Below are 11637 nucleotides of genomic sequence, written 5' to 3'. Positions count from 1 at the left end.
TATACTGAAGCTTGATAAAAACAAATTAATTTCCCTTGGTTTTCTGACATTAAAATCAAACATATGCGCCTAAAAACGACAGCGGTGTTATGTCGTAAAAAGGCTACTGTGACAGCAGTGCACACAGCGTAACTGAGCTGAGTTTACTCTACTCCCAGGGGAGTACTGAAGTTAAAAGGCGTGCAAGCAAGGGTTCCCTCTCTTTCGTTGCTATACGGTCTCCTTGGGACGTCCAACCCTGACGTCACCCAGTTGAAATTGAAATGTATAATGGTTAAAGGAAAACTCCCCAAAACGATATTTTAGTATTTGTTTCATTCGTCTATTATTGATATAGTCCAGTCATATAGCCTTGATTGGTGGCTCGCAGTAATATTTATATTTTAAATGCACAGACTACCAGGGTTGGGGAGTAACAGATTACATGTAATGTGTGACATGTACGGGATTACAAAAATAACTAACTGTAATCTGTTAAAATACCAGCAAAACATATTGTAATCAGATTACAGATACTTCGAGGATTACTTTTAAATTCAGAAAGGATGTTTGCGAAAAAAATCTTTGACACTTCTCTGTTTCTCAATGAAATTCAAAACAGCATTGAAAAAAGGCGTAAATTAAATGTGTTCAACGTGAGCGAGTCTGACCATAAATCAGAGACCACTATGATGACACACCAAATGTGTTTCATGGATCGCGGGAAAAGAGCAGGAATAGGCGTTTGTAGGCTACAGTCCAAGCTGTTTTCCAATTGTGCGACTGCTGTCAGCATCCAAAGATGATCCAACTTGAATTAACGCTTGGAAGTAAGGATGACAGCAGTGGTCAGCTTTTTACCAAAACAGAGGCGAGGCGCCCGTTTTGTTATTGTTTCATCTGTGGATTTTCCCTTTAAACATATTATCAAGATATCAAAGTGTCACCAACAAAAAGGTAAGCAATAGGCCCATAGCAAATGCAACATATGGCATTCATTTTTCACATGTAAATAGCACTTTCCAGTAGTGCTCAAAACATGCCATTCCATGAGCGCAGCATTTATTTTTCAACTTGAATCAATGAGCCCAATCAGTCCTCCATGACAACAAAATCATAAACAACAGAGCAGGGCTGGCTAATAAGTCCTTACTTTTGGGGTTATGCTCAGGTAAAAGAATTTGGCTAATCTATACTTCCATATTTCCAAGTCCTATTCTTTAAGATCAAGAGGTATTGCATTTATTGGAATGACTGGAATTCTGATAGACTTTGGTTTTTAATGTATGCCCATGTGTAGTAGAAAGCGATGGGTTAGAAGAAGCCTACCTAACCAACCCATAATGTAAAATGTAACATCCATATATGGCCAGCTATGTAAACTTTAACATTGATTTGTCCTGCAATAGATGTGTTCAATTGGTAACATACATTTTTGTCTTCTTCTAATGCATTTTAAGGGGAAAGTAATCTAAAAGTAACTGAATGTAATCAGAGTTTGAGCAGTGAGTTTGGGTAATCCAAAAGTTACATTACTGATTACTATTTTGGACAGGTAACTAGTAACTGTAACAGATTACATTTACAAAGTAACCTACCCAACCCTGCAGACTACCAAATACAGCACAATTTCAAATAGTTTCTGAGCAGTCAAATTCCACAAACACAAACTGCACTATTTTGCTTGCCCAATAGGTGGCAGTATAATATGATGTTGAGCTGCTGCATCAACATGTGCAGTCGAGTAAACTGTTGCTATGCTCTCAACGAGGCTAGATACAGAGGCGGGAGGTGGAGAGCAGAATGAAGGTTTTGGGCTGCATCGAAGTCAGTATTTATCCCCATCTTTGGTCGAATCGAACTACCAAACTATTTGTAGTAGTCAAGCACAAGCAAAAATGAAATATTGAGCAACCAGTCACTGCAACTGAACATGACAATGAGGAGGGTGAGGATGAGTAAGCTAGTGTACCCACACACACAAATGACGGACAATTTAGCAAAAAGAGAAAGGTACGGCTGTTGAAAGATGAATGTTTCAAGAAAAATGGACAACATTATTTTTCTTTGTACTTAATGGCACAAATCCACTTTGTTTAATTTGCAAGATGTGTGCTGGTTTTAAAAGGGCCAACGCCATTTCAACAACACTCATGCAATGAGAAATACCCACCTGGCAGTGACCTACGAAAAAATTATATTCAGCAACTTACTGCTTTGCTGAAAGCACAGCAGCAGTTGAACAGAACAACTTCTGCTGCAGAGAAATCGACAGAGGCAACATATGAGATTGCATGGATTACGGATGCAGACAGTGAAAAAGTGTTTTTTGTATTCAGCAGAAATAATTTATTTCAGTAACAAAGATGCAATTCTAAAACAAATTAAAGGACTGCAACTATTGGACACAACCATAATAAGAAATAGGAAAGTACATTGGTAAGGATCTAAACGAGGATATATCAGCGGCTCCGTGTTTCAGAACAGCATTGGACGAAAGCAGAGATGTTTGTGACATCGCTCAGTTATGCATATAGTCTGGTTCCCGAAAGATTAATCTAATTGGTAAGAACTGTTGTGCTTACTACCACTGCAAGAGTCAAACGAGAGGAGAGGATGTGTTGAATGCACTTCAGACCTTTATGGATGAGAACAATCTGAACAGGTCAAATCTCGCATGTGTGTGCACTGATGGAGCCCCAAACATGCCTGGGAAAGAGAAGGGACTTGTCGGGCTGATGAGAAGAGAGAAGGGATCTTCAACTTCGCTGTGTTTCATTGCATCATACATCAGGAGGGACTCGTGGCAAAACTCAAGAACAGTGAGTTGAAGAATGTGATGCAACTGCTTGTACAAGTGGTCAACTGTATTGTTTCAAGAGCACTGAATCATCGCCAGTTTCGTGAACTGCTGCAGGAGTATGAGACAAAATACAGTGACTGTCACGACTTCCGCCGAAGTTGGCTCATCTCCTTGTTCGGGCGGCGTTCGGCGTCACGGCTTTCTAGCCATTGCCGCTCCATTTTTCATGTATCCATTTGTTTTGTCTTGTTCCCTGCACACCTGGTTTTCATTCCCCAATCAATTCATATGAATTTATTCCTCTGTTCCCCATCATGTCTTTGTGTAGGATTGTTTGTGTTACGTGTATTTTGATATTGTGGATATTGTTACGCGCATTACTTTTTGTCTATGTTCTGTGTTTTGTGCACATTTTATGTATTTTGTGCTGTCATTTTGACCGGAATAAAAAGTGCGCCTGCTCTGCTCTCCTGCACCTGACTTCGCCTCCAATACACACTCCTAACAGAATCCTACACCAACCATGGAGTCAGCAGGAGCAGGTACCCCGGTCAGAGGAGTCGAGGAACGCGTCCAGGAACACGCGGCTATGCTACATCATCTCGGTGCCATGATGGATCGTGTTGTCCAGACCATGGACCGCTGGGAGAGACACGAAGGAATACGTCTCTCCCTTCCTAGGGAGTATGATGGGATGGCCGCACAGTGCCAGGGGTTCCTTTTACAACTGGACCTATACCTGGCCACTGTTCACCCAGCTCCCTCAGGAAGGGAGAGATTATCCGCCCTCGTCTCATGCCTCTCGGGGACAGCTCTGAAGTGGGCGAACGCCGTGTGGGGAGAGGAAGCCGCGGCGTTGGACCACTTCGAGGAGTTTACCCATCTTTGACCATCCGCCCGAAGGTAGAGCGGCGGGTGAACGACTCTTCCATTTGAGGCAGGGGACGAGGAGCCGACAGGATTTCGCGCTGGAGTACCGGGCCTTGGCCACCAGAGCAGGATGGAACGACAGGGACCTTATCGACCACTATCGATGCAGCTTACGTGAGGACGTCCGACGGGAGTTGGCCTGCAGGGATGCCACCACCACCTTTGACCAACTGGTGGATATGTCCATCCGGTTGGATAACCTGCTGGTCATCCGTGAACGTCCTGAGGGGGCTCTGTCGGTTCCATCTCCCAGCACTCCCGCTGCGGTGCCCATGGAGTTGGGAGGGGCTGCGCATAGGGAGGCTGGAGGAGGGGCCTTCACGTGCACCATCTGTGGCCGCAGAGGGCACACTGCCGGTCGGTGCCGGGTTGGTCCCTCTGGGAGTCGAGGCAGCAGGCAGGGCACTCTGGCGTCACCCCAGGTGAGTATGCACCACTCTCATCCAGAGTCCTCTGTTGTCCACCTGTTTGTACCTGTTTGTTTCCCTGAGTTCTCCCCGCATTCCCAGCATAAGGCGCTCGTCGATTCAGGTGCAGCTGGGAATTTTATTGACAGAGCGTTAGCACTTAGTTTAGGGATCCCCATTATTCCTGTGGATAGACCTTTTCCGGTTCACGCTCTGGATAGTCGACCATTAGGGTCCGGGCTAATCAGGGAGGCCACCAGGGGGGTCACAAGGAAAGAATCAGTCTCTTTCTCATTGACTCTCCTGCATTTCCCATTTCCTGGCAACAGAGGGCTCTCACGGGGTGGTCGCGAGAGTGCTCGGGGAGGTGTGTAGGGGTTTCCGTTGGTGCTACCACGGTGGAAAGTCCAGACCAGGTCTCCACCGTACGCATTCCCCCAGAATATGCCGATTTGGCTCTCGCCTTCTGTAAGAAGAAGGCGACTCAATTACCACCCCATCGACGGGGGGATTGTGCGATAAATCTCCTGGTAGACTCTGCACTTCCCAGCAGTCACGTGTATCCACTGTTGCAAGTGGAGACGGTGGCTATGGAGACATATGTCTCCGAATCCCTGCGTCAGGGGTACATTCGGTCCTCCACTTCACCCTCCTCGAGTTTCTTTTTTGTGAAGAAGAAGGATGGAGGTCTGCGCCCGTGCATTGATTATCGAGGTCTCAATCAAATCACGGTGAGGTACAGTTACCCGCTACCTCTTATCGCCACGGCGATTGAGTCAATGCATGGGGTGCGCTTCTTCACTAAACTGTACGCACTCCTGAGATCCAATCTGGTGCGTATCCGAGAGAGAGACGAGTGGAAGACTGCGTTTAGTACCACCTCAGGGCATTATGAGTACCTCGTCATGCCGTACGGGTTGATGAATGCTCCATCAGTCTTCCAATCCTTCGTAGACGAGATTTTCAGGGACCTCCACGGGCATGGTGTAGTGGTGTATATCGATGACATTCTGATATACTCCGCTACACGCGCCGAGCATGTGTCCTTGGTGCGCAAGGTACTTGGATGACTGTTGGAGCATGACCTGTACGTCAAGGCTGAGAAATGCCTGTTCTTTCAACAGTCTGTCTCCTTCCTAGGGTATCGCATTTCCACATCAGGGAGATGGAGAGTGACCGCATAGCAGCCGTGCGTAATTGGCCGACTCCCACCACGGTAAACGAGGTGCAGCGATCTTTGGGGTTTGCCAATTACTACCGGAGATTTATCCGGGGTTTTGGCCAGGTGGCTGCTCCCATTACCTCACTGCTTAAGGGTGGTCCTGTACGTCTGCAGTGGTCGGTTGAGGCGGACAGGGCTTTTGGGCAGCTGAGAGCTCTGTTTACCTCGGCTCCTGTGTTGGCCCATCCGGATCCCTCTTTGGCATTCATAGTGGAGCCGCGCGTCGGGGGGGGGGGGGGATTACTGTCACGATTTCCGCCGAAGTCGGCTCCTCTCCTTGTTCGGGCGGCGTTTCGGCGGTCGACTTCACCGGCTTTCCAGCCATCGCTGCTCCAGCTTAAACTTTTTACCCCTAAAATGTAATCCCTGCAAGTAACATGCTGCATGTTATCACAGCATTCCAAAACAAAATCACCATACTTCATATCTCAGAACATTTGTGCACTTCCCAAAACTCATTCACCACAAATGACCCAGAACCTTTGCAACATTTCAACTACGATGCATTTGTGGAAGTGTTGGAGGAGCTGAGGAGGGATTTTGAATCAAGATTCCAAGATGTACAGGATTGCAAGGAGTTTTTACATTTCATTGAGAACCTCTTCCAAGTCCCAGTGACTTCTCTGACCCCAGTCATCAAAGGCCTCTCCCCTGACCGTGCTGCAGTGGAATGTGAAGTTGTTGAACTGCAGGCAAATGACACCCTGAAAGCTGAGCTCATAACAGGTGTTTCCCACTTCTGGAACATGGTCCCTGACACAGAGTGCCCAGCTCTGAAGCAGTGTGTGCAAAAGGTGAGCACAAACACTTGTGAATTAACATTTTCAACCATGAACTCTGTGAAGAGAAAACACAGGAACAGAATAACCAATGCACATCTGGACTGCATTACAAGGATTGCCATGAAAAAGTACAAGAATTGCATGAGAGTCAAGGAGCAGCAGGCACACTTCCGCTCATCAGGCTATTAAGTATGTTGTTCTAACATCGTGATGTTTATAACACATGATTAGGCCTATATGTTTAGGGGAGGAATCAAGGAGCAGCAGGTACACTTCCGCTCATCAGAAGAAGAGGACCAAGGTGCAGCGTGGTGAGTGTACATTTTCCTTTATTGAATAAAAATGACGCCGAACAAAAACAATAAACACTACAAAAACAAAAACAAACCGTGAAGCTAAAGGCTATGTGCCCTAAACAAAGTCAACTTCCCACAAACACAGGTGGGAAAAGGGCAGCCTAAGTATGGTTCTCAATCAGAGACAACGATAGACAGCTGTCCCTGATTGAGAACCCTACCCGGCCAAAACATAGAACTACAAAACATAGAACATAGAATACCCACCCCAACTCACGCCCTGACCAAACCAAAATAGAGACATAAAAAGGATCTCTAAAGTCAGGGCGTGACAGACTCCAATGCTCGTCGTATGTGGCAGGGCTTGCAGAAGGAAAAGGATTACAAATGGAAACCCAGCCATGAGTTGCCCAGCAATGCAGAACTCCCAAACTAAATGTCTTAAATGCTCGCTTCAAGGAATATTGCGTGAAAGCCCCTGTTTTTCAAGATGACTGTGTGATCTCGCTCTCCGTGGCCGATGTGAGTAAAACGTTTAAAAAAGTTAACAATCACAGACAGAATACCAGGGCGCGGACCAGCTAGTAAGTGTCTTCAAAGACATTTTCAATCTATCCTTATCCCAGTCTGTAATCTCAACATGTTTCAAGCTGACCACCATTGTCCCTATTCTGAAGAGTTTCAAGGTAACCTGTCTAAATGACTATCGCCTTGTAGCACTCACATCTGTAATCATGAAGTGCTTTGAAAGGCTGGTCATGACACACATCAACACAATCCCAGGCACCATAGACCCACTCCAATTCGCATACCGCCCCAACAGATCCACAGATGACGCAATCTCAACTGCACTTCACACTGCCGTCTCTCTCCTGAACAAGAGGAGAAATAACTATGTGAGAATGCTGTTCATAGACTACAGCTCAGCGTTCAACATCATAATCCCCTCCAAGCTCATCACCAAGCTAGGGACCCTGGGACTGAACCCCTCCCTCTGCAACTGGATCCTGAACTTCCTGACAAGCCGGCCCCAGGTGGTGAGGGTAGGCAACAACACCTCTGCCAAGCTGACCCTAAACACAGGGCCCCTCAGGGGTGTGTGCTTAGTCCCCTCCTGTACTCCAGGTTCACTCATGACTCTGTGGCCACGCACGACTCCAACACCATCATCAAGTTTGCTGACGACACGACGGTGATAGGCCTGATCACCTACGGCGATGAGTGAGCCTACAGGGAGGAGGTCAAAGGTTTAGCAGTGGTAGACAACAACCTCTCCCTCAACCTCAGTAAGACCAATGAGCTGATCCTGGACTATAGGAGAAAGAGAGGAGAGTACGCCCCCATCCACATTGACGGGCTGTTGTGGAGCGGGTCGAGAGCTCTTCACGACGCACCTGCACAGTCGTGAAGAGGGCACAGCAGCGCCTCTTCCCCTCAGTAGGCTGAAAACATTTGGCATGGAAAGCCATAGACTGTTCACTCTGTTACCGTCCAGCAAATGGTAGCGGAGCATCAGCTCTCAGAACAACAGGCTCCGAGACAGCTTCTATCCCCAAGCCATAAGACTTAAATAGTTAAATAGTAAATTAATGGTACCCAAACTATCTGCACTGATTATATCTTGCACTGACCCTACGCACACTCACTAGACAAACCATAAACACACTACATACTACATTTACACTCCTACACACATTCACATACAGTTGAAGTCGGAAGTTTACATGCACTTAGGTTGGAGTCATTAAAACTAGTTTTTCAACCACTCCACAAATTTCTTGTTAACAAACTATAGTTTTGGCAAGTCGGTTAGGACATCTACTTTCTGCATGACACAAGTAATTTTTCCAACAATTGTTTACAGACAGTTTATTTCAATTATAATTCACTGTATCACAATTCCAGTGGGTCAGAGGTTTACAAACACTGAGTTGACTGTGCCTTTAAACAGATTGGAAAATTCCCAAAAATTGTAGACCTCAACAAGTCTGGTTCATCCTTGGGAGCAATTTTCAAACGACTGAAGGTACCACGTTCATCTGTACAAACAATAGTCCGCAAGTATAAACACCATGGGACCATGCAGCCGTCATACCTCTCAGGAAGGAGATGCGTTCTGTCTCCTAGAGACGAACATACTTTGGTGCGAAAAGTGCAACAGCAAAGGACCTTGTGAAGATGCTGGAGGAAACGGGTACAAAAGTATCTATATCCTCAGTAAAACGAGTCCTATATCGACATAACCTGAAAAGCCGCTCAGCAAGGAAGAAGCCACTGCTCCAAAACCGCCATAAAAAAGACAGACTACGGTTTGCAACTGCACATGGGGACAAAGATCGTACTTTTTGGAGAAATGTCCTCTGGTCTGATGAAACAAAAATAGAACTGTTTGGCCATAATCACCACCGTTATGTTTGGAGGAAAAAGGGGGAGGCTTGCAAGCTGAAGAACACCATCCCAACCGTGAAGCACTGGGGTGGCAGCATCATGTTGTGGGGGTGCTTTGCTGCAGGAGGGGCTGGTGCACTTCACAAAATAGATGGCTTCATGAGGAAGGCAAATGATGTGGATATATTGAAGCAACATCTCAAGACATCAGTCAGGAAGTTAAAGCTTGGTCGCAAATGGCTCTTCCAAATGGACAATGACCCCAAGCATACTTCCAAAGTTGTGGCAAAATGGCTCAAGGATAACAAAGGCAAGGTATTGGAGTGGCCATCACAAAGCCTTGACCTCAATCCTATGGAAAATTTGTGGGCAGAACTGAAAAAGTGTGTGCGAGCAAGGAGTCCTACAAACCTGACTCAGATACATCAGCTCTGTCAGAGGAATGGGCTAAAATTCACCCAACTTATTGTGGGAAGCTTGTGGAAGGCTACCCGAAACATTTGACCCATGTAAAACAATTTAAAGGCAACGCTATCAAATACTAATTGAGTGTATGTAAACTTCTGACCCACTGGGAATGTGATGAAAGAAATAAAAGCTGAAATAAATAATTCTCTACTATTATTCTGACATTTCCCTATTCTTCAAATAAAGTGGTGATCCTAACTGACCTAAGACATGGAATTTTTACAAGGATGAAATGTCAGGAATTGTGAAAAACTGAGTTTAAATATATTTGGCTAAGGTGTATGTAAACTTCCGACTTCAATTGTACATTACATATGCACACACGCACTTTTACAGTCATAATTTGCTGCTGCTACTCTGTTCTTAATTTTACTATTATTATTATCTATCCCGATGCCTATGTAAAGGATAACACGCTGTGTACTTAGCGAGTACCACTTCGGCCTATACCTGGCGCGAACTCTGCCTTACACGTGATCGCCCTCCTCAAGCGGATTAGCCGATTGCGCCACCTCAAAAACGAGCTAATGAGACGACGCATGCGGGACACCTCATGCTGAGGAGCACGTTTCACACATCCCCATGTGCTATACCTAGTCACTTTGCCCTGCCTTCATGTATCAGTGGCGGCTGCTGCAAATGGGATGGCATCTAACACATGGAAACCATGTGTTTGATGTATTTGATACCGTTCCACTTATTTCAGGGTAAAATCTACACCAGTTGTATTCGGTGCATGTGACAAAAAAAAAGGATTTGATTTGACATGGCTATTAGTGTTATGTGCTGTATTTGGAGTGTATTTGTATCAAAAATATTAAATTAGCAGACAACTACTTAGAGTCATTTTAATTTGCGGTTAAGGTGATGGCTCTCAGTGCATTCGGAAATTCAGAAGCCTTGCCTTTTTCCACATTTTGTTAAGTTACAGCCTTATTAAAAAAGGTATTATATTATTTATTTTCCTCATCAATCTACATAAAGAATGTCGCACACTCCATTTATAATCTTCCAGCAATTTAATGGATTTTGGCATCACTGTGCCTTCCTCAGGGTAATGTCATGAACACTTGAACCAGGTTATGTATACACACAGTGCAATTAGTGTAACCAATGACAGTAGTGAGGGGTGTGTCATAATGATTAAGTTAATTAAAATTATTTTGTGAAACTGTTAAAAAATAGTATATGGCATATTAAATATATTATGCTATTGTTATCATATAGAAACATAATGGAATAGTGTACATCATATTAGCATCAACATACATCGTTGTTTCATTCAATTTCTGTCAGGATTTGGCCAGGATTGTTCAGGTTTTTGGTCACTAGATGCCCCCATTGCGCCTTTTTTGAACCTTTTGTTTTTCCCTTGTTCTAATTATTATTTGCACCTGTGTGTCATTTCCTTGTAGGTATTTAATCCCTTTGTGTTCCTCAGTTCTTTGCGCTGTGTTTGTATGTTAGCACCCAGCCCCAGCCATGCTGTGAACATATATTTCTCTTGTTGGATTTTCCAGAGGTTCTCTGGTTTTGTTCTTGTTTATTTTTGATTAGTCTTTTGAGGTTTGTTTTTTCCCTGCTGTTCTTACCACTTTGTGGTTTTTCTTTGTATTTTGGAGGATATCCATTTTTTCTCTTGGCTTTACTTTTGACGTTGTGGATTTATATTTTTGCCTGAAGATCTTTTACCTTGATTAAACCACCGTCTCTAGTACTGCTGTGTCTGCCTCATCTTCTGGGTTCTGCCGACTATTAGTGACTGTTTCTCACACCGGGTCCTGGCAATTTCACATAATTTCGTATTTCATTTTTGTTACATGTAATATTGGTTCAACCTTAATTTATAATGATCATCATCAACAGAGGGAACACATTAGGTGTACGCTAATAAGCTGTAAAAATAAGAATTTTTACATTTATAAGACTTGTTCATAAAGGAAAATGTGTTCATAAGAAGGGCCTGAGATCAAAGTCAATATTCAGACCACCAGGGGTCAATGTTTTTAGATAGGAAATCCAGTAAGCCTCTCTTTGAAGTAGTTGGATCTCAATGTTACCTCCTCTCCTTGGTAGAGCAACATGCTCAATGCCCGTGTATTTGAGGGAGGAGATGGGATGGTTAGCTTCAACAAAGTGAGCTGCTACTGGATAGTCAATGTTCTTACACCTGATTGAGCTGCAGTGTTCAGCTATGCGTTGTTTTAATTGTCTTTTCGTTTGTCCTACATAGGCTTTTCCACATGAACAGGTGATGAGATATATTACTCCCTTGGTCTTGCATGAGATGATACCCCTAACAGGGATTTTTCGACCTGTATGTGGGTGTCTGAAGAAAGACGTTTTTATAGTGCTATTACAC

This window comes from Salvelinus sp. IW2-2015, linkage group LG5 (assembly GCF_002910315.2).
Source record: "Salvelinus sp. IW2-2015 linkage group LG5, ASM291031v2, whole genome shotgun sequence".
Taxonomy (NCBI): domain Eukaryota; kingdom Metazoa; phylum Chordata; class Actinopteri; order Salmoniformes; family Salmonidae; genus Salvelinus; species Salvelinus sp. IW2-2015.
Note: the sequence above shows the minus strand (reverse complement) of the source record.